The sequence below is a fragment of the Schistocerca serialis genome, chromosome 4, assembly GCF_023864345.2.
Source record: "Schistocerca serialis cubense isolate TAMUIC-IGC-003099 chromosome 4, iqSchSeri2.2, whole genome shotgun sequence".
In the NCBI taxonomy this organism is placed as follows: domain Eukaryota; kingdom Metazoa; phylum Arthropoda; class Insecta; order Orthoptera; family Acrididae; genus Schistocerca; species Schistocerca serialis.
This window is the reverse complement of record NC_064641.1, coordinates 619094922-619119743: the sequence shown is the minus strand read 5'-3', so window position 1 is coordinate 619119743 and position 24822 is coordinate 619094922.

Genomic DNA, 24822 nt, shown 5'->3' with positions numbered 1-24822 from the left:
ATATCATAAGAATGTAGGGTTTAGTGGTCATTACAGATAATGTTAGAAGTTTAAATTTTGAATGTTATCTGCATATTTAAGCTCGTGCTCAGCACTCATAACCATCAGTTGACTGCACAGCAGCAAGGAGAGCTCCACCTACCAACCCAAGGGAGCCAATGGGTATAACTAATTTTATTTTATTTTGTTAAAAATTTTGACCTCATTAGACTTTTTCATTCATTTAAAGATTGGTATCTAGTATTTCTTAAATTTATTCACAGGTCTGATGATGGTTTTATAGAAAAAACCGAAACCGGTTACCCATTAAAACAGACATAACGTGATCAAGACTGAACTTTAATCTAAATATAACAATTGATCACTGTATTCCAAAAATGTTTACCAAAATTATCTGTAGTTATTCCGATATATCCTAATTCTGTCAAATAGTAGATTTCCCAAAGATACTTGGTGTCAAAGTTTGACTAAAATTACTTGGTCGTATTGTGCATCCTAACTGCATCTGAAGTTGTAAGTGCTACTGGCAGCATGTATACCCAAAGATGAAATCAGTTATTCAGTTCAGTATATATTTCCCCCATGAACCATGGACCTTGCCGTTGGTGGGGAGGCTTGCGTGCCTCAGCGATACAGATAGCCGTACCGTAGGTGCAACCACAACGGAGGGGTATCTGTTGAGAGGCCAGACAAACGTGTGGTTCCTGAAGAGGGGCAGCAGCCTTTTCAGTAGTTGCAAGGGCAACAGTCTGGATGATTGACTGATCTGGCCTTGTAACAATAACCAAAACGGCCATGCTGTGCTGGTACTGCGAACGGCTGAAAGCAAGGGGTAACTACAGCCGTAATTTTTCCCGAGGGCATGCAGCTTTACTGTATGATTACATGATGATGGCGTCCTCTTGGGTAAAATATTCCGGAGGTAAAATAGTCCCCCATTCGGATCTCCGGGCGGGGACTACTCAAGAGGATGTCGTTATCAGGAGAAAGAAAACTGGCGTTCTACGGATCGGAGCGTGGAATGTCAGATCCCTTAATCGGGCAGGTAGGTTAGAAAATTTAAAAAGGGAAATGGATAGGTTGAAGTTAGATATAGTGGGAATTAGTGAAGTTCGGTGGCAGGAGGAACAAGACTTCTGGTCAGGTGACTACAGGGTTATAAACACAAAATCAAATAGGGGTAATGCAGGAGTAGGTTTAATAATGAATAGGAAAATAGGAATGCGGGTAAGCTACTACAAACAGCATAGTGAACGCATTATTGTGGCCAAGATAGATACGAAGCCCACACCTACTACAGTAGTACAAGTTTATGTGCCAACTAGCTCTGCAGATGACGAAGAAATTGAAGAAATGTATGATGAAATAAAAGAAATTATTCAGATTGTGAAGGGAGACGAAAATTTAATAGTCATGGGTGACTGGAATTCGAGTGTAGGAAAAGGGAGAGAAGGAAACATAGTAGGTGAATATGGATTGGGGGACAGAAATGAAAGAGGAAGCCGCCTGGTAGAATTTTGCACAGAGCACAACATAATCATAGCTAACACTTGGTTTAAGAATCATGAAAGAAGGTTGTATACATGGAAGAACCCTGGAGATACTAAAAGGTATCAGATAGATTATATAATGGTAAGACAGAGATTTAGGAACCAGGTTTTAAATTGTAAGACATTCCCAGGGGCAGATGTGGACTCTGACCACAATCTATTGGTTATGACCTGTAGATTAAAACTGAAGAAACTGCAAAAAGGTGGGAATTTAAGGAGATGGGACCTGAATAAACTAAAAGAACCAGAGGTTGTAGAGAGATTCAGGGAGAGCATAAGGGAGCAATTGACAGGAATGGGGGAATTAAATACAGTAGAAGAAGAATGGGTAGCTTTGAGGGATGAAGTAGTGACAGCAGCAGAGGATCAAGTAGGTAAAAAGACGAGGGCTAGTAGAAATCCTTGGGTAACAGAAGAAATATTGAATTTAATTGATGAAAGGAGAAAATATAAAAATGCAGTAAGTGAAACAGGCAAAAAGGAATACAAACGTCTCAAAAATGAGATCGACAGGAAGTGCAAAATGGCTAAGCAGGGATGGCTAGAGGACAAATGTAAGGATGTAGAGGCCTATATCACTAGGGGTAAGATAGATACCGCCTACAGGAAAATTAAAGAGATCTTTGGAGATAAGAAAACGACTTGTATGAATATCAAGAGCTCATATGGAAACCCAGTTCTGAGCAAAGAAGGTAAAGCAGAAAGGTGGAAGGAGTATATAGAGGGTCTATACAAGGGCGATGTACTTGAGGACAATATTATGGAAATGGAAGAGGATGTAGATGAAGATGAAATGGGAGATATGATACTGCGTGAAGAGTTTGACAGAGCAATGAAAGACCTGAGTCGAAACAAGGCCCCCGGAATAGACAATATTCCATTGGAACTACTGACGGCCGTGGGAGAGCCAGTCCTGACAAAACTCTACCATCTGGTGAGCAAGATGTATCAAACAGGCGAAATACCCTCAGACTTCAAGAAGAATATAATAATTCCAATCCCAAAGAAAGCAGGTGTTGACAGATGTGAAAATTACCGAACTATCAGCTTAATAAGTCACAGCTGCAAAATACTATAGTCTGTCTGTAAACTGAAGAGCGAGCAAGCGAGTCCCCACTCTGCCTACCCTGCTACGTCACAGGGCGCTTCTACAGGCTGTTTCACAACGTAGTACCGGCCCTGCGGCGGTGCGCGCTTCATATCTGTGGCGACGCCGCGTACAGATACGTCCCGGCTGTGTTTATTTTTAGACAAATGCATTAAGAGTATAAGGAAAACAAAAGACGATAGCTTCTTCGAAACAAAACATTATAGAGTAAATAATATTAACATAAGAACGGAAGTCAGTATTCTACTACAAACATAGAACCGAATGCCTCTTCATGTGAATGTATGTTCCTCTATTCGTAAGACGAACCAGATATAGTGCAATCAACCTGTAGAATTTAAGGCTTGTTCTTACTAAAATGTAGAAGTTTTCTTTAAAGGGTCTGCATTGGAACTTAACAATTCTTGCAACACGAAGAGTGTTTAAAAAGTAAGCAGAAATTTATAATTCCGTGTTTTGTATTAGTTCGGTTTGCACTGCTTTTTTTGCCACTCTCTTCGTAAACATGTCTGAAAAGTATCTGTGCAATGTTTTGCATATTGGGTATTTACCCAGTTCTCAGTTGTCAAATGGTTCAAATGGCTCTGAGCACTATGGGACTCAACATCTTAGGTCATAAGTCCCCTAGAACTTAGAACCACTTAAACCTAACTAACCTAAGGACATCACACACACCCATGCCCGAGGCAGGATTCGAACCTGCGACCGTAGCAGTCCCGCGGTTCCGAACTGCAGCGCCAGAACCGCTAGACCACCGCGGCCGGCTCTCAGTTGTCAAAAAAGTTATATGTGTTTTGGTAGCATCAACTATTATTTGTTTTGTATAAAAATAGATTAGAGAATCTGTACTAAATTTTGTTATAAGAATGGAATAAAGTGTATCAAATTTTTAGGAATGTTAAATATTGCTTTTGGTGAGTCTCTTATGAGTAAACCCAGAACACACAAGTGGTATAAACATTTCAAAGCAGGCCTTAAAGGACAGCAGTTTTACAAGAATGGGTGAGATTAAAAATGCAGTCAAAAGGCCTATGAACTATCACGAGGAAATAATTCCTAAAGTGTTTTGGGAATTGGAAAAAGCACTGGCATAAGTGTATAGCATGTACTGGGGAATATTTTGAATAGGATAACATTGTTGTAGATTAACAAGTAAAGTTCTTACCAAAAAATAAAAATTAATATGTGAACGCACCTTGTATGTCAAGCTTTTTACATAGAAGTCCAGAATCGGTTTACGTGTCTCGAAAGAAATTTCAGTAGTGTTTAGATTAGCTATTGCACACATGTTTTAAGCAATATTCCTTAGAATCATGTGAATAGTAACCGAGATAGAGTTTTAGTGACAGAGTATATTCAAATGCTGCTGTTCTCTAGGCATTAAATGTATTACGTGATTGAATCACGTTCTGCTAGCGAAACGTTAATTGATTTTACTATGAAGCTCTCAAGTTATTCCTGGTTTTGTACAACAAGTGATAATGGTATTTATTGCTTTGGACAACATTTGACTGTATTTATCTTGGAAAATCTTTTACTACCATGTACTACATTTCTACCAAAAGAAATTTCATAGTGTATGAGCAGAGTCAGGCTTGAAAGAACACACAACATATTTTTCAAAAAAATATTCATTGCCTGTTTACATACATCGTATTTTAGAGGTCATCATCAACATTGTCACTATCATTACTGTCGTCGTCGTCGTCGTCCTCGTCGTCATCACTTTCTAAATTAATAACTATAGCGTCTATTATGTCTTCCATAACCCCATCCTTAACCCAATATTCTCTTTCAACTTTCTCCACATGGAGGCAGTATGCACTCCAGTCATCTTGACTTATCGTTTCAAAACCTGTAACAATTGGGACAAGTTTTTGTATACGCTCTCTTTCGGTTACGGCAAAATTTAGTTCGGAATAAAACATGGAAGCTCAGAAAATGTCTACATACCTTCTTTCACCAACTGCAGCAACTTCGTCATGCAAATATCTCCAAGAATATTTCTTCCTCTGACGAAATTCTTGAGCTTTGCCCACGCCATTTCAATTGGATTTAAGTCACAGTTGTATGGTGGAAGTCGCAGCACAGTGTGTCCATGGGCTTCAAGTATTTTATTAATTTCAAATACTTTGTCTTCCGGCTTATGTTGTTTAATTAAATCAAATAATTTTGTTTTTCTCATTGTCAACTCAGCTTCCACCTTATTTTTTAATAACCATTCAATCATTTCGCTTTTATTCGAGGACCTAGTTGGAGCTTTGTTGTGTTCCTTGTTGTGATATGAAGCGTTGTCCATAACAATAACACAGTTCGGTGGCAGATTCGGAATCACTTTATTCGATATCCAATTAGAAAAATTTTCGTAGTTCATTTGCCCATGGTAGTCTCCTGTTGCACAACCCGCTTTATAAACCAACTGTGCGTTGGGTAAGAACCCATCTTTTGATCCAATATTCACCACTATAATCCTATTGCTTCCGCTAACATTGTCCATAATGCCCTCAACGCCAGGGCCCTGCCAACATTTTCTGTAAGTAATGTTATTGTCCACCCAAGTTTCATCAATATAAAAGAATTTTCTGCCTAGCTCCCTTAATTTCCTCACTTGGATCAGATACTTACATCGCCAGTCAATTATATCCGTTCTTTCTACGAGAATCTTTCGTTTACTTACAGATCTTTTCCAGGTAAATCCCATTTCACGCAATGTCTTGTGTAAAACATCTTTCTGCCAAGGAAAATGTATTTTTTGTTTCACGGCATTAAGCAATTTCCGTAATGTCGGCACTATTTTTTGGTTTATGTAAAAGTCCTCCATCGTTTGTCGAATGACTGATTTTGTGAAACTGTCTATGACGATGGGTTTCCTCCCTAAATTATCAGTTTTCCTTCGCGGCGATTCCAGTAAACCATGCGGCTTGTTTTCACGTTCCTTCCTTATGCGTCCTATAGTGGCGAGGCTGACGTTTGCATAAACTGCAGCCCTTTGATTGGGGCTGTTAATGTTAACCAACAGTTCTTTTTGTGTTGCCTCCTTAACACACGCTGTAATAACGTTAGAGACGATCGAACGCTCGTTACTCCGCAAATACCTCCTCTTCTTCGTATTCCGCACATTTTCTTGCAATGCAGGGCGATTATCCATCACTTCGGGATACTGAAGTATATCAGTGAGTACACAAAGTCAACTGACTGACGCTGGCAACAAAGATTCCACAAACAGAAACGACGTATATCAGTATATCACTGCACGCTGAACTACACCGCTAGACGGGTAACAGGGCAACTGATTTTGGGTGGCCCTGTAGGCCAGTGGCAGCGTTCTTCCGGGAAAGGCCACTTCCCCCACCAAGGGCGCTGCTCGCTCTTCAGTTTACAGACAGACTATAACACGAATTCTTTACAGACGAATGGAAAAACTAGTAGAAGCCAACCTGGGGGAAGATCAGTTTGGATTCCGTAGAAACACTAGAACACGTGAGGCAGTACTGACCTTACGACTTATCTTAGAAGAAAGATTAAGGAAAGGCAAACCTACGTTTCTAGCATTTGTAGACTTAGAGAAAGCTTTTGACAATGTTGGCTAGAATACTCTCTTTCAAATTCTAAAGGAGGCAGGGGTAAAATACAGGGAGCGAAAGGCTATTTACAATTTGTACAGAAACCAGATGGCAGTTATAAGAGTCGAGGGGCATGAAAGGGAAGCAGTGGTTGGGAAGGGAGTAAGACAGGGTTGTAGCCTCTCCCCGATGTTGTTCAATCTGTATATTGAGCAAGCAGTAAAGGAAACAAAAGAAAAATTCGGAGTAGGTATTAAAATTCATGGAGAAGAAATAAAAACTTTGAGGTTCGCTGATGATATTGTAATTCTGTCAGAGACAGCAAAGGACTTGGAAGAGCAGTTAAATGGAATGGACAGTGTCTTGAAAGGAAGATATAAGATGAACATCAACAAAAGCAAAACAAGGATAATGGAATGTAGTCTAATTAAGTAGGGTGATGCTGAGGGAATTAGATTAGGAAATCAGGCACTTAACGTAGTAAAGGAGTTTTGCTATTTGGGGAGCAAAATAACTGATGATGGTCGAAGTAGAGAGGATATAAAATGTAGGCTGGCAATGGCAAGGAAAGCATTTCTGAAGAAGAGAAATTTGTTAACATCCAGTATTGATTTAAGTGTCAGGAAGTCATTTCTGTAAGTATTCGTATGGAGTGTAGCCATGTATGGAAGTGAAACATGGACGATAAATAGTTTGGATAAGAAGAGAATAGAAGCTTTCGAAATGTGGTGCTACAGAAGAATGCTAAAGATTAGATGGGTAGATCACATAACTAATGAGGAAGTATTGAATAGGATTGGGGAGAAGAGAAGTTTGTGGCACAACTTGACCAGAAGAAGGGATCGGTTGGTAGGACATATTCTGAGGCATCAAGGGATCACCAATTTAGTATTCGAGAGCAGCGTGGAGGGTAAAAATCGTAGAGGGAGACCAAGAGATGAATACACTAAGCAGATTCAGAAGGATGTAGGTTGCAGTAGGTACTGGGAGATGAAAAAGCTTGCACAGGATAGAGTAGCATGGAGAGCTGCATCAAACCAGTCTCAGGACTGAAGACCACAACAACAACAACATATATTTCTTCTCACATAGGTATATTGAACACATTTAATCTCTTCTTCCTATTATTAGGAATCTTTTACCAGTTCTTGCCTGTCGATGAAGTAATATTACTGATCTATATGTGCCTAGAAAGCAAATGGAAATATGACACCTCTACATAGCAATGAATTTTAAGGATTTGTCTGTTAGTAAATTGTTACATAGCCAACATATAATAATCTGTGCTTCAAGAGGAATGCAACTCGAGAAAATCAGTTCTACCACTATCTGACACTTTTTACTCAACGGAATGCAGATGGAATAAAACCGGAAAAAACAGCGAATATGTGGAAAACCCCTTATTTTTATAGCTTTGGACATATGAGAAATGGCATAAATGAGAACGTAAGCATTTTCGAAAGAGGAAACAAAGACAAGAATCTTGATCTTTTGGAAGAACTGAAAATTTTCTTGTGTCCCCTATACACACCTTATAATACACTCCATAAAAAACGGATATTAACGGTAACAACTTTCTTGACAATTTGCAGATAAATTTTGGAACAGATGGGAATAGAACTAAATTACATGAAATACCTTTTTAATAATCTGAAAGGAACATTTGATCTCTGCTATCGACAGTGAATTAATATGTTGAACAGTTTGTTTGTTTGTACATCTCTGTCCTATTTTCTTTAAGTGTCGGCCATTGACTTGAAATGAAAAATATGTTCATACTTTTTAATTGCAACTGACGCACGATATAAATATTTGCAGTGAGTTTACCTTAATTTTAAATTACAATTAAAAACACGTTTCACGTAGCTGTAGTTAGGAAGTGAGTTAATAATATTTGTGTTAAAGGTACAAAGATAACGCAACAATAACATAAAAACTGTAACCAGCACGGCAGACGATGATTTCACAGGCTCTAGATGCGTTGTCCAGTAACCAAAGCTTGTGGACTATAGGTTGATCGTATTCAACACTTCATTATTTTGCAGTCACAATAATGGCAATAAACGTCCCTGTAATAGAGAAAAGCAGCCACCTATGCTTATGAACTCGGCAGCTTCTGAAAGCGTTGAACTTATTCCTCGAAAAGATTAATGCGTACCATGAATTTACTGCCACAGTTATGCCCTGAAACTGAACTATTGGACCTCTGAATACTCACAACAGACAAAATGTATTCTATTTGTCCTGCATCTCATATACCAATATGGCGAGGAGCATGCCTCGTACGCTGAAAAGGAACGCATCCATATTCTCGCTCTTAGTGTGCGTAGCGTCAGTAGTAGTATACGTGTGTAACAATAAGTCTGAGAAACCACGGGAGGGAAGACACGAAAGATTATTAGCTTGGTTTAAACATCCCACCAAACGATCTTGTATAAATCAGTATGCTGTACGTAAAAATTTGACAGTTAATAAGGGCTTCAGTTACAGACAGTGTAAATATGTACCTGGACAAACAGCAAAGGTACACAATGCGTGACAACGTATTAATGGCAGTAAATGCTTCACGATCTCACATATTGATTACAATTACAAAAGCCACAAAGAAAACACATCGAGAGAGACCGTATAAGATGCTATTAAGAAAGTACCTGTCAAGCAAGGATATCCATGTGTGTGTGAGCTTGCTTATAATTACCAATTGGCCGTTATACACCGTCCGTATAGGACATTCCAGGACTGATTTTTTCCTGGCGTATAAACGATATGAGCACATCAATTACAGTGTTAGTTTGAACTAACAACGTAAACAACAGACGAGCATTCGACCAGTCAGTTGTGAGCAGCAAGTGATAGGTTTATCCACGTTGTTGTGTTGCAAATCACAACGGACGAACGTCTTCAAATCTAGCCTTCAATACGTTTAGAAAGGAGAAAGAAAGTATATATAAACTTTGCCCTGAACGCCTTAACTACCGAACAAAAAAACAACACGTGGATGACTGCATCAACTTGACTGAAACGCTAAATGTGGACAGCTGTTTTCTGGAAAAATTCATCATGAGTGACAAGACGTGGTGTTTTCAATAATAATGTACCAAGGGAAAGCGTAAAAATTCACATTGTTAATGCTTTGATAACATAATCTACATCTATTCACAATAAAGTGCCTGGCAGAGGGTTCAATGAACCGCCTTCATGCTGTCTCTCTACCGCTCCACTCTCGAACGGCACGCGGGAAAAACGAGCACTTAAATTTTTCCGTGCGATCCCTGATTTCGTGAAGATCATTTCTCCCTATGTAGGTGGGTGCCAACAGAATGTTTTCGCAACCGGTGGAGAAAACTGGTGATTGAAATTTAATGAGAAGATCCCGTCGCAACGAAAAACGCCTTTGTTTTAATGTTTGCCACCCCAATTCACGTATTATGTCTGTGACACTATCTCCCCTATTTCACGATAATACAAAACGAGCTGCCCTTCTTCATACTTTTTCGATGTCATCCGTCAGTCCCACCTGAAGCGGATCCCACACCACACAGCAGTACTCAAGAATAGGGCGGACAAACGTAGTGTAAGCAGTCTCTTTGGTAGACCTGTTGCAACTTCTAAGTGTTCTGCCAATGAATCGCAGTCTTTGGTTTGCTCAACCCACAATATTATCTATGTGATCGTTCCAGTTTAGGTTATTTGTAATAGTAATCGCTAAGTATTTAGTTGAATTTACAGCCCTCAGATTTGTGTGACTTATCGCTTCATCGAAATTTAGCTGATTTCTTTTAGTACTCATGTGAATAACTTCGCACTTTTCGCTATTCAGGGTCAATTGCCACTTTTTGCACCATACAGATATCTTATCAAAATCATTTTGCAAGTCGTTTTGATCATCTGATAACTTTACAAGACGGTAAATGACAGCACCATCTGCAAACAATCTAAGACGGCTACTCAGATTTTCTCCTATGTCGTTAATATAGATCAGGAACAACAGAGGACCTGTAACACTTCCTTGGGGAACGCCAGGTATTACTTCTGTTTTACTGGATGTCTTTCCGTCTGTTACTACGAACTGTGACCTTTCTGACCGGAAATCACGAATGTAGTCGCACAACTGAGGCGATACTCTGTAGGCAATCAGTTTGATTAGAAGACGCTTGTGAGGAATGGTGTCGAAAGCCTTCTGGAAACCTATAAACTTGGAATCAATTTGACATCCCCTGTCGATGGCACTTATTACTTCAAGAGAATAAAGAGCTAAACATATTTTCCGAATCCCTCTAACCTAAAAACACCGCCCAGTCCCTTCCACACAGCTCCCGCTATCCGTGTAGCCGCCTCCTGTGTATAGTGGACTCCTGAACTATTAAGCGCAACACGGAAACCCACCACCCGATGGCCCAAGTCAAGGAACCTGCAGCCTACACGGTCGCGGAACCGCCTGAGCCTGTGACTCAGACCCTCTACTCGGCTCTGCATCAAAGGACCGCAATCGATTCTATCGACGATGCTGTAGATGGTTTGCTCAGCCTTACTCTCGGAAGCAAGACTGGCAGTCTTTACCCTTTCCACTAACCGCCCGAATCCAGACAAAATCTGCTCCCATCCAAATCGACACATGGCATTGGTACCGACATGAGCCACCACCTGTAGTTGGCTGCAGCCTGTACTCTTCATGGCATCCGGAAGCACCCTTTCCACATTCGGAATGACTCCCCACCGGAATGCACACAGAGTGCACACTGGCTTCCTTCCCCTCCTTGGCAGACATGTTCCTAACGGGCCTCATTATGCGCCTAACGCTGGAGCTAGCAACTACCAGCAAACCCACCCCTGTGAACGCCCAGACCTTGCGGGCCGAGAAGCTTCCTCTGGAACGGGGTGGACGACTGCATCCGGCTAAGAGACATCGTCAGCCACAGATAACTCCCGAAACCTGTTCGTCAGACGAGCCGGGGAGGCCCTACGGTCGGCCCCACGGAAAGTTTTTCGCTGCCTGCCAGACTTTGGAATGATCTCCTACTTCACCACGGGTGAGGGGTCGACCTCTGTGCAAGCAGTCCCCGGGGAGGTCACAGCAGTGGACCGATCGGAGGACACGTGGTACGTGCTCGACGTCCCTCGCATCCCCGCGTCCGACCCCCCACAATGATGCCCCTTGGCAGCAGCCTCAAGCTGTGTGACGGAAGCCAGCGCAGCCTGAAGCTGTGAGCGAAGGGTCGCCAGCTCAGCTCGCATCTGTACACAACAATCACAGTTCTTATCCATTACTGCACTCCTCCTGTTTGAAGCTCGTAAAAATATGTAACAAGCGAACGGTGTACTCGCCTTAGTAGTAGCAGGAACTAGCGGTGCGCTCTTGCTGACGGTCTAATGACACTGAGCTGTTCTAACCAAACGAACAAAAGCCTGCACGATACGAGAATCGATACAACGGTCGATAGCAACGGCGGTACTGTACACTACACTGTTATTGAAATAAAAGGTTGTGCCCAGTAAGCACTCGAACACACAAAAAATTACAAAAATAAACTAGTAACTACACAGATAACTGAAAATAAGTCGTTCCTGTTTGAAGCTCGTAAAAGTAGGTAAGAAGTGAACGGTGCACAGGACTTAGTAGTAGCAGGAACTAGCGATGCGCTCTCTCTGACGGTCTAACTGACATCAACGTTCAAGACGATATGAATCGCGAGCTGAACACCATCCCAAGAAAGGACTTTCCTGACAGTTTCATGTGGCTGTAAGAACGTTCTGTTCGTTATAGTCAAGAAGGAGTTCGGAGACTACATACAACAACTGATGCATTAAAACCACCATCTTAATGTCTCTCTTCCTTTTTATTAATCCAGCCTGTAAACGTTTTCACTGACAGGGTTCATCCTGAGATTGAAGTGCAGGACCTGCGAAAACTAACTAACCGATTTCCGAAGCCATAATACATCTTTGCCAATACTCCACGAGCCGCCAGTCGGTGTATAGTGGAAGGTACTTCTGGTACCAGTAACTGATGACACACCCCCCCCCCCTCCCCCCTCCTCCCTGTTCAATTCGTGAATGGCGCGCGAGAAGAATTACTCTCGATATAACGGCGTATTAGCTCTAATTTCTCTTATTTTCTCGTTGTGGTCATTTCGCGAGACTGATGAGGGAGGAGGTAAAATATTGTCTGACTATTTCAAGAACGTACTCTCTCGGAATTCTAATAGTAAACTTCTTCGTGATCCACAGAGTCTCTTCTGTGGCGTATGCCACCACAGTTTGTTGGGCGTCTCTGTAATTCTCTAGTGACGACTGAACGATCCCGTTCTTCGTTAGGTCTTCGCCACCTCACCTGTTTGACTTACCAGGTAACGCCCTCAGAGCGACAAGTAATACTGAAGAACACGCTGGTCAAGTCGTGGCTTTAATTTTCACTGGTAATGAACACTAATGCTAGGGTTTATCAAATAAGTTGCAGGTGAACGGAAAATGTATTTTCTATATACAGGGGAATTTTTTCCACTGTGTACAAACTCTAGCGATTGATCGATAAGAGGAAATGGAACAAGAAAGATCGAATGAAATTATGTCCGAAAATGCATGGTTACCATGCTAGAGACCATTTACTCAATCATACCTTGTTAGCGAGATTACAGTCTAATACGCTCTGTACCATGCAGGCACAGTTACTGTACGAACGGTTTCCTCCTGTAGATCATACGTCATCTCCTAGCGCCCTCTCCTGCCATAGCAGTTGGTAATGTTGTGTCCGAGTCATTTCTGTTACTGACTTACCTTGTAGTGGATGTGATACAGCGTTGTAAACAATGGTGTTTACTTACGGAGAGAGAAATGGCAACGGCCGGCGGTCAACAAGGTTGTACCAGGAGACCGCTCCGCCGACAACAACCCAGCATTCAATATTTGCAACAGTGTTTTGCCTTTGTCTGGAACAGGGTCGTTCCAGGAAGCAGGAAATCATGAAGGACATACCCGAAATGTTCGGATACCAGACTTGGAGAAAAATGTGATTAACACTGTGGAAGGCAATCGCCGTGTCAGTACCATGCAGTTGGCCCGCTAGCACAGGATAATCTAGACGAGCGTGTGGAACATTCTCCATGACAATTGTTACTGCCCTTATCACTTACAGCGTGTGCAGGACGTACTGGCAACAGACTTTCCACATCGGGAGCAGTTTTGTCACTGGTTTCTTCACCAGGCAACAACGATTCCGGGATTTGTGTCATCCATCCTATACACACATGAGGCCAACTTTGCCCGGAATAGTATCTTCAACTTTCATAACAGTGATCTGTGGAATAGTATGCAGAACCCCATGACAGCGAATCATCAGCATCGGTGCAGCCGTAATATGTGGTCCGGGATAACTGACGAGAGTATTTTGAGATCAGTCTTCCTTCCACATCACCTAACAGGCAGGAACTATTGGCGTTTCTTGCGGGAGACTTCGCCTCCCCTACTGGAATAAGTGCCATTGATGATTCGATGGGTTATTTGCTGGTACATGATGATTCTCCAGCCCACTTTGCAGTTAACGTCCGGACACATCTCAATCGTGTCTTCCCTCGTCGATGGATCGGACGAGGGGGTCAAGTTGCTTAGCCTGCTCGTTCGCAGGATCTCAACCCGCACGATTTCTGGTTACGGGTCTATCTCAAAAGTATCGTGTATGCAGAGCCCATTCCATATGTGAAGACACTGGAGCAATATAGCCATGCTGTCTTTGACACTGTTCAGATGCAGCCTGGCCAATGTGAACGTGCGAGACAGAACATGCTACGGTGCGTACAAGCATGCGTTGAGGTACATGGGAACCATTCTCTATACATACTGTAACTGTGGCTTCATGGTACAGCGCGTATTACACCACAGTCTCTCTAACAATGTATGATTGAATAAATGGTCTCTAGCATGGAAACCATGCATTTTCGGACGTAAGTTAATTAGACCTTTTTTGTTCCGTATCCTCTCATAGATCAATCACTAGAGTTTGTTCACGGAGGAAAAAATCACCCTGTATATTTCTAAGTGTTTGCCATAAGGCAGATAATATAAATTTGTAACGATAATGTGTTAGTATCGTTAGAAATTTTGTCATTCACTCTCTCACACAGCCTGACGAAAAAGGTGAAGCAATATGAAGTAGAAGAGGATACGAAATGACACTTCACAGATTGAAAGAGTACGTAATGTTTCCTCTGTGATTATAGTATCGAATCAAATTTGCGAACAACCTGGCAGTGTGAACCTACTCACCACTATAGCGTACCACTTCTTGAAAATTGGATGTACGCTCTGATGCTGTTGGGAAGGGTGTATAAAACTTGTATCCTCTTCTGAAGCAAACTGACCCACAATTTTTCTACTTTACCTTGAAATCCTGGAGACTGGAATGTGATGGAGTTGGTGTCCAAGTTGGTCCCCCACATGTTGTATTGGGGACGGATTATACGATCTAGCTGGGCGCGGGAGTACATAAGCGTCAAGCTGTTTATAAGGGCAACTGCCAACTGTGGACGAGCACTGGTCTCGTTGGAGAATGACATCACGGTACTGTCGTATGAGAGACAACACATGAGGACGCAGGGTGTCCGTGATGTACTGTCAGAGTTCCCCAGCCACTACCAGCCATGATCTGATTCATACCTTGTAGTTCCCCACACCACGATGCCAGCAGTTACACTGCTGTTCCTTTCCAAGATATTGGAAGAATGGGTCTTCTCATCAGACCGTCGCCACACCGCCGACGATTATCATGTGTGACAGTGGAGAACGGTGATTCACCACTGAACACAATGCGATGCCAGTCATCAGCAGTCCATGCTTCCAAGACACGCCACTACTCCAGATACAGCCTACGCATGGTATGGGAATTTCCTAGTCCAGCTGCTGACAGTCCCCAACCAATGGCACGTGATGACGCAGAACGTTGCAGGGAGTCCAAAACTTGCTTTAGGATGGTAGACACAGATGTGAACGGGTTAAGATGTACTTGGTGCCAGTACAGCGGTTCTCCATTGTGATGATCAGATGTGGTCGACTGGAACATTCACAACGAGTAAGCCAGCCCCCACTTTCCTACTCAGTCCATCGAGCCCTTGTCACATTTCAGTGTGCCACAAATCTGGACACAGTACTATTCAACCAGCCAGCCAAATAGAGACCCGAAGTCAGGTCTGTTTCAAACTACTGATAAGGCCGTCTTACGCAAGTATGCACCATTTCCATATCCGTCACTGCCTTCACTCAATGCCTGACATGGTTCACGCTTTTTTTATAGCCCACCATACCCGCTAACAAAACAATAAGCGAACAACACTAATGCACTTCGTGGCTTCTCAGTGTAACACAGAGGATTACAATGTCTGTGGCATGTACGTGTACGAAATTACATTGCCATCCTATCATGTTCTGCGTGCTTCTTACTTTTGTCAGACAGTATAAACTAGATGTAGGCTCAAGGTGTCTCGAAGTATGCACAAAAATTGTGAGTTCTCATTACCAAATGCACATCTCGCCGGCTTACCGTAGATGAACTGGCACCAAGCTGTTGAGCCGTTAGAATGAAAATAGCTTTTGCCTGCTTTATATTTGGAAAATAATGGTCTCATTTGGCTGAAATCCTCTAAACTCTCAGAGCAAAAGCAAGTGAATAACTATTCACGGAAATTTTATACTCTTTGCAACACAAATATTGTGATTTTATCATTAATTCCTTGTTTTAGTTTGGCAACATGGTGAAAGCTTACTGTTCCATCATTAATACTCATCCTGGAAGGAAACATTAACTGAATGTGCATCTGTCGCGTATCTAACGTGTTTAACATAGCTTCTAATGGGGTAGGCTGAATGGAATGTTAAACTTCTGCATTCCTCTCAAGCCTAGCTTCCTCTTTACCCCTTTTTTTCTTTATTGAATTTCAGTGCCCATATTGGGTGGCTTGGCAGCAACATAGGGGCTGCTCTTCAGCCCAGAGACAGAACATAACAGGGAGACATTTAAAACAACATACAGGAGGAAATACAGCAAAACAGCTTATAAAAGGGGAAACATAATGGAAGATAGCGTATCAAGGGGGTAACTGTAAAAATGGTGACAAATATATAAAAAGCGTACACAAAAAACCATACACTGTGACGATTAAAAGAAACAAAAGGCGAAGTATGGCCGGAGCATAAAAGTTGCGATGGGCGGCATAGCACATGACAATCATGGACAGCAACACTGTGTACAAGTCCAGCACATGATTAAAATCACAGCTCTTGACATCACTGGAGAACAGCACCAAACACAACACTGACGTTGCACACTGACGGCGACAATCAAACTGAGAGGATTTGCCAGAGGTACAGAGACGAGGGAGAAGGGCAGAAAGGGGGGATGGGCGGTGATAGAGGGCGGAGAGAGGGAATGATGGGACGGGGTGCGACAAAGGGGGCCAGGGAGGGAAGTACAGGGGAGGGAAACAGCCAAGGAGGGGGTGCAGAGACTCAGGGGGGAAGGAGGAAAAACCACTCTGTGGGAAGGAGTGGAGGGGGAAAGGGGAGCCCTTGGGAGGGAGGAACAAGGCCAGGCTACAGTTAGTAGGAAGGGCAGATGTTGCAGCGCAGTTCATCATCTGCGAGGGAGAGATGCTGGAAATTGACCTGATGAAGGAGATGGTGGGCATGGAGGTGGAGAGAGGGAGGGATACAGCGATGGAGGTGCAGCAATGGGAGGGGGGGTGGAGAGGAAGGAGGACACCATTGAGTAGGGGGAAATGCCTGCAGACAGTGTAAGGGATCTGGATATGTTTTAGACAAAGGAGGAGGTGGAGGAAGGGAATGAAATCATTCAGGAGTCGTGTGGGGGACGGAAGGCAGATACAAAAGGCAAGGCAGAGAGTGTGGACTTCTAGGATTTGGAGGGCCTTACAAAAGCGGAGGGGGGAGGGAGAGATCCAGGCAACACTGGCACACAGAGGATAGGATGGATGAGGGATTTGTAGGTGTGGAGGATGGTGGAAGGATGCAATCCCCAAGTGTGGCCAGGCAGAGCTTTAGGAGGCAGAGGTGGGAATGGGCTTTCTGCTGGATGGTCCAGGTGAGCTGACGGTCGAGGATGTACCTCAGGTTGGGATGAGCTGGATGGGATGACCATAAATGGTTAGGTAGACATCATGGAGATGGTAGGAGCGCAGGGTGCATTCTATGAAGATTCCCTGGGTCATGGAAGGTTTGATATGAAGGAACCCCTGGTTGTGCAAAGTGGTGAACCGGAGAAGGTAAGTTTTAAGGGTGCACTGGGACCATTGAAGGGTAGGATAGAGAGCCAGGACGGCGGTGTCATCAGCATATTGGAGGAGGTGTTCAGGTGGGGGTGGCTAGCGAATATTGGCAGTGTACAGGAGATGGAGGAGAGGGGAGATAATGGAGCCTTGGGGGATGTCATCAATCGGATAAAAGAGAGGGGATTTTCTGACAGGGGACTGGGTGTTTGTGTTGTCCTCATTGTTTCATCATCATCATCATCATTCGGGACAATGGCTAGACTGGACTGTGAAAAAAATTAGACTGCATAAAAATTTGGACTCTATGGGGTCGCTGATGACCACACAGTTGAGTGCCCCACAAATCAATCATGACAGGATACTTACGTATGTGTCACCTATCAGAGCCGTATCTAGACGTATCAGGGGTTCCATATCACTCCGACTGCACACATCCCACACCATTATGGACTGTACACTAGCTTCAATGGTCCCCTGCTGACATACATGTGGTTGTCTCTATATCCGAACATATCTAGCCGTTCGATAGAAATTGAAACTACACTCATCCGACCAGGAAACATGTTTCCAGTCATCAACAGTGCAATTTCAGTCCAGGCAAGGTGTAAAGCCTTTCTCTGCCCGGGGACTGGGTGTTTGTGTTGTCCTCATTGTTTCATCATCATCATCACCATCATTCGTGACAGTGCAGTAATCAAGGGTATACCAATGGGAATCCGGCTCCGAAAGCCCATATCGATGTTTCACTGAATGGTCGGCACGCTGAGACTTGTTGCTGGCCCAGCACTGAAATCTGCAGCAGTTTGCGGAAGGGTTGCACTTCTGTCACGTTGAACGATTTTCTTCAGTCGTCGTTGGTCCCATTCTTGCAGGATCTTTTTCGGGCGCAACAATGTCGGAGATTTGATGTTTTACTGAATTCTTCATATTCATGGTACACTCGTGAAAGGGTCGTACGGGAAGTCCAAATTTCATCGCTTCCTCGGAGATGCTGTGTCCCATCGCTCGTGCACCGACTCTGATAACATACCATTATAACAGCTGTAACCGATCTAATAATTGCGCTAGACACTTGTTGTCTTATATAGGCGTTTCCGACTTCGGCGTCGTATTCTGCATATTTATATGTCTCTGAACACGCATGCCTATACCAGTTGCTTTGGCGCTTCAGCGTAAAACAGCGCAGGATTTTTGGATGGAGTACGGAGAAAATAATCATTTTCTCTTTGCGTCACCTCTGTAAAGCTAGTTCAGAGTGACTTTGGGCTTTTCTAGTAAACCAAAGAAAAGGGAAGCCAGAACAGTGCATCCTCAAGCGTAATCCAAAAGTCAACAGAAAACTGCTCGAGCACAGTTGCTCTGCCTCGCTTATAGCTCAGTTATTTTCTCCCCACAGTAGCTGGAGATTTCAGTGAAGATTATGAGATACCTACATGCAGTGGTTATTTGTACGTGGCAAATATGTAAACAAGGGAGGGAAGAGGCGGGAGATGCTTGCCATGCCTTTTTCTATGTGATTCTAAGAAAGTGCGTAGGTTCACGCTTAGGATGACTCAGCTGTTGTTACGTGATTGAATTTAACGGTACAAGAAAATTTGTTCACGGTATCAGTGGCATCTGGGCGAGCCAGTTCCCTTGTTTTCGACGTGGTAGGTCACAGTAAATGCTCTTCGGCGATAAGTCTGTGCTTTCAAGTTTAGTAACGCTAATAGAGAAGTTGCGCCAATAAAGCCAACCACTGATTAAGGATGTGATTACTGGCGACACTGTGTGGATGGAGACACAGATGGGCAGGGGAAGGGGGGTGGGAATGGGAGTGGGTATAGGGGTGTTAGTGCTAGAGGAAGGCGGCACGACTGCGCGCCACGCGATATCTCAACTTCGCGAAATTAACCTGTGTTATTAACGAGATACATATTCAGGGCGGCCGTGGATAATTTTAGGGAGACGCGCGATATGCAATAACAGGCGGTGGATTTAATCCACCTAGCGCCGGTCCCGGCCATCATCGCACCCTACACCCTGCGCTTAAATTGTTATAACAGTGTTCCTCGTACCCCCTATGGATGTTCGCTGCAGAGCTTGCAGACATGTGTTGTTGGTAGAGGCAAAATGTTGCCAGATGAACTGTGATAAAATATCTAAGTAACACCAATCATTACTGAAACTAGTATTCATTAGAAGGTATAAATGCGTTAATGATCATTCACCGTCTGCAGGACACTACAGCAGCGTACGAGCTATCTGTACAGAGAAGAAACAGTACGACGCACACATTGTGTTTTTAACTTTATTCGAATTTTTCCTATGTTAAATGCACAATGTTGGAAGATACGCCGTAACACAATTATGAATGATGAAAGAATAGTTAAACAGAATCATGAAAGCAGTGATAGTAACACTACCACTATAAATAATTAACAAAGCAAAGTAAAACTTAGGGAATCGTCCGAGCTTCCGTCTATAATAGTCGGGGAAACCCAAATTGGGAAAACTGTATCAGTAGGCGAAAAATCAATATTTCGTACTTCTCAATTTATTTTTTTGATACAGAATTACAATAATACATCGACATAAATGGAAGCTCTTGGCCCTGAATATTTAAGGTAGATGGTACCAAAGGGATAGTTTGGTATTTGTGTGCTGGAAGAAATATGACACTGATCTTCTGAAACAGCTAAGTTCAGCAGATTTTACTCTTACCTTCATTACTAAAAATGGGAAACATCGAGGTGTTAATAATACATATTTCTGTCGAATGAATCTCGGGAGAACTCATCCCATAGGAGAAAACACTTGTTTGTACAGTCAGTTAAACTATAGAAGATCAACTTGTGATCGCCTCTTCAAGAAGTTGAGCCTAGTCTCGGAATCTGAACAACACATATCTTTAGTAATGTAATTAGTCGTATGTATCCATCGGATCTTGAAACGAATAGTAATGTCCACAATTTCAAGACAAGGTGTAAAGAAATGACCTTCGTTAGTCATTATTTTGAGTTTTCATTACTAAAGAAAACAATTCAAATAGAACGAAAAAATCGTTTAACACTAGAATAATGTTATAAATTAGCTAAATAGATTCATTCAGCGCCAATCTTTGAATTTCACGCTTTTTAGACTCGCAGGCATATGGGAACAATGTGCTAATCACAGCAATGCTTTTCTTAACAGTGGAATCCTCAAATACTTCGTTGCATTGGCAAACTGCCAAAGCCTTTACATTTATCGCAGTCGTTTACTGCGCCTCTGGCGGCTTCGTAATGTCATTGTAAAACAACACATTTTCGACCCGCGTAGAACTACCCCAATGAGTTATCATTGGTTCGGGAGGTAAAGGCACATTTGGCAGTTTTTCTTTGAAGGTACTGGTGCGAGCACGTGCCTTAAGAAACACTTTCTTTTTAGATGGAATCAGTTCTTCCCAAACGTAAATTGTTCTTCTTCAGCAAGGCGATGTAAACCGTGAGCGAAGCAGATCACATAAATGAAATTAGGATAAAGTACTTGGTTGGTTTTTCCTGCTTTGATCACATAAGGAGCAGCATCTGAGAGAAACAAAAATGCCCTTTCATCTGCAGAAGATTCTGGAAATATTTTTCTAATATCCTCCTTTACAAATGTGGCGATCTTATACTGATTTGTCTTTTCAAGTTCTTTGCAGGCCACTAAATAGGAAGAAGAAGGCTCTTGTTTTAACGCAACAACAATAAAATTTGCAATGTAACGACAACAAAAATGCAAATAATGTTGCCGTTGACTTCATTGTGTATTTCATCCAGAACATGTAGGTGAATTGTCAATAAGTAATTTTTACGCAATGTTGATTCATCTGGTGTATTTTGATTTATGTAATATTTGTGCAGGAAAGCTCTGAGGATAGGGTTCGCAAGTTTGTCAAGAGGAATATTACTCGTAATAAATGCTTCATATAGATCCATGTTAAAGCGATATTTTTGGCTGCATTTGGCGGTTAAATCCCTGCTACTGCAAGTTGCAGTTGTGAAGAGTTGTTGTAGTGAGTCTTTCTTTTGCATTCCTACGGCATGAAGACTTGTCTTGATATGCTGGTTAATTTGAAACTTTTTTGCGCAAAACGTTTGTCTCGCAAACTCGACAGTATAAAACATTTCCATCAAATGTAAATGTCCCAGAGCTGTCAACTATCAACGATATGACATTTCGATGGTAGGCAATGAAAACCTCATAATTCGATTTGTTTGTGAAAACATCCTGATTTCAGTAGACAGTAACTCCATTAACGAAGACATATTTGAAAGTGCATAAATTTCTCTAATGTGTCAATAACTAGGCTTTTTCTACACTATTACGCATATAGCAACTTTATCTGTACCATTTAATAATTTTTAAATCGTTATTGCTTCTTCTGTAAAATTTTAAATGGATTTACGAGGTTTACATTGTATACCACCAATTCCTTTTTTCAGGGTGAATGGTGCACAACATAGTAAACACTAAATGTAAACACGTTAAACTTCGTACAAATGAAAAGAAAGCTTAATTGAAGCAATGGATGTATGACTAACAACTAGCATAATTTAAATTAATCATTAAGGATACCTGCAGTATGACAAGGGATAAGTGAAGCAGGCTTGCAGGCTTGCAGGCGGCAAGCGCACTGACTCTGCCTGCCCATTACCGTTCAGTAACCAGTTCGCTAGCCCCTGGCCTCTTGGTTAGCGATCGCAAGCAGTTGTAGGTCGCGGCAACTCAATCAGACATCAAAACGAGATCGGAATAGAGCCTGTCCATCTGAATTTTCAAAATATTGTAAACATAGAGCGAAAATATGCAATTATCACTAGTTCTTAGTTAAAATATGCAGTAAGCAGTGAAAAGGAGCCAATTATGCAAACACATATGAAACACGCAAATTCATATAGCCTGGTCTCTAAATATTACACCTGAGAGAGGACAAGTCACTCTCTCATTTTTGTCCATTTTCATGTCTAAAATTTAATGTTGATTCTTTTTCACCCAAAACTTTGTGTTTCTGAGATGACAGGAAGTTACCAACATGAGCAGGCATTGATGGAAGCCTGTACATTTTAAGTGCATGTGGGGTATTTATGGTGGTTCTCCTTCGAATAGTATGTGTCTGTAATTGAGAACATCCAGGCAGTTTCGACATTTAACTGTTTGCAGTGAATATTAGGGTTTTGAAAGCCACATGCAGCTGTTAGTCAAAGGAACATCTCAAGCACTTATTGTGGACGGAATGCTGGCCCAAGACTTTCTCTCACAGTGTGCAGACAACGCTTTCAGTCAAAGAGGAGGAAAAATGGTCTATCAGAACCTACCAGTTATGCACCTTTCGCCACAGCAGGGGTAGAAGATGTAGTGAGAAATCTAGGTCACCGAGATAATGTACTACGACAGTATCGTAAAAGCACTTTGTGGACAGGGATGGTGGCTATAAAACTTCGTGAATTTACACATTCACTGTGCACCGGACACTGTTGAGGGAACCATCTCGTTGTGTCATCCCTCAGCTTGCAGAGTGAATTTGAGGTCTTGGGCCTCCAAAACAATTTTATAAGGAGCGCAACATGTATGGCGGCTCTGAAATGATCTGTTTTGTGACACGAAAGCACTTCTCTTAGTTTTATCAGGGCCCTTGATCGGGCACATGGTACGTTCAGGCTGTCCAGATAATGATCTCCATGATAAGTATGTTGTTCATTTTAGAGTTACGAGGAAGATCAAACTAAAACGCTGCCTAAAAAGCGGCCGTGGAAAGAAACAAGTTAGGGTCAAAACGTGTCCTCCTCTATGCGCGGAAATTTGTGAGTCATGGATTGGCCACCTCCTGAAAAGAGAAGAATATTGTGAACTTTGAATAGGATTGGCTGATGGGTAGAACGGACGAGTTAGAGGGGAGACATGGAGCACGTGAGGCCTTTCGATTGGCATGAAACCATTGCGGGAGCAGTTGCGGGAGTGCTTTCTTAGAGCTTACTGAGGTTTGAGGGGAAGTAAGGGGTGGAGAAACTTGGTCTTCCGATTCAGACCATTCGTCTTCGGATTCAGATTCTGAACTAGAGAGCATTCTGGTCATGACTTTTCTTATGAGTGGTTTGCACTAGGGACACTTGTCCTGGGCGTGACTTTGCACTAGCACTGGTCTTGACTAGGCAGCCTGTGATAGGGACTTAGCTGTACCAACAGTTTAGACCTTAGTCATCTCAGACAACTCGCTGTGCCAAGGGAAATCGTATTCGTGACAGGTCTGCTGCTCTGACGTTTTGATCTCCTTGTGCACACTGCCGTATAAGTGTGTGAAATTGGTCCATGGTATGATTGACGAATGGGATTGTCACACACTGGAATCAGGCAAGATTTCAGGGCTCCGTTAGGGAGTAATTGCGATCCGTCTAACAAATGACCAGCCGCGACTTTGCAAATATCGTGCCCGCGACAGGGAAGTACAGCGCTGGATACCACTGCTCTGCAGAGACCTGAACCAGGACCGTCATCTGAGGGGAACTGTATTTCTGCTCCAGCTTGTAGGGTAAAAATGATCACAGTTTCGCCACTTGTTCTCAGCTGCGCCAACGTAGTATAACATCTGTGTAGAATAAATCCATCAAAGTCTACTCATTGTTAGATACGTTTAGATTGCGTTATTCATATTTTGAACCAGAGGAAATAGCTTGATGAGACAAACCTTAGTCTACTAGCCACCAAACAATCTTCGTTGATCCATTATGGATCGTGGGACGACGGCTGGCATGAACTTCTTGATGCAATAATTTACCAACAGCCGTATGTATTGTAGGAATTTATTTTATTTTATGAACTTCTATGTGCTACCAATTTCGACCTTACATTGATGCCATCTTCAGGCCCCACTCGCCATTGTCGTAAAATCGCTATACACGGAAGGAGCCATATAACTGGATCCGTGAATCAAATCGTCCTGCAACAGCTCTTGGTGGCCAGAACAGGTCAACTAGTCTGTGCCTCGCTGTGCTACCATTTGATGATGATTTATTTTTGTGATCACGCTTAACATGTATTTTTGTCAAACTATAAATCAATAAACTTGTGCCACAAATTTTATAAAAGATCAATCCCGCGTTGATATATTTATCACCAATCAACAATTGACAATTATAATGCCAGGGCCACCATTTCATTAATACTATTTCAGCATTGAGGTTCGTTTGGATTCTGATAACTGTCTTAACGCCTAATGCAGGCCATGAAAAACAAACTTACTTAAATCGCAAGATCAACCTAGCAGACGTATGGGGCAGGTAGTCATGTGGAAGGTTTAGTAGTTAAAGTGATTGCTGTCAGGGTGG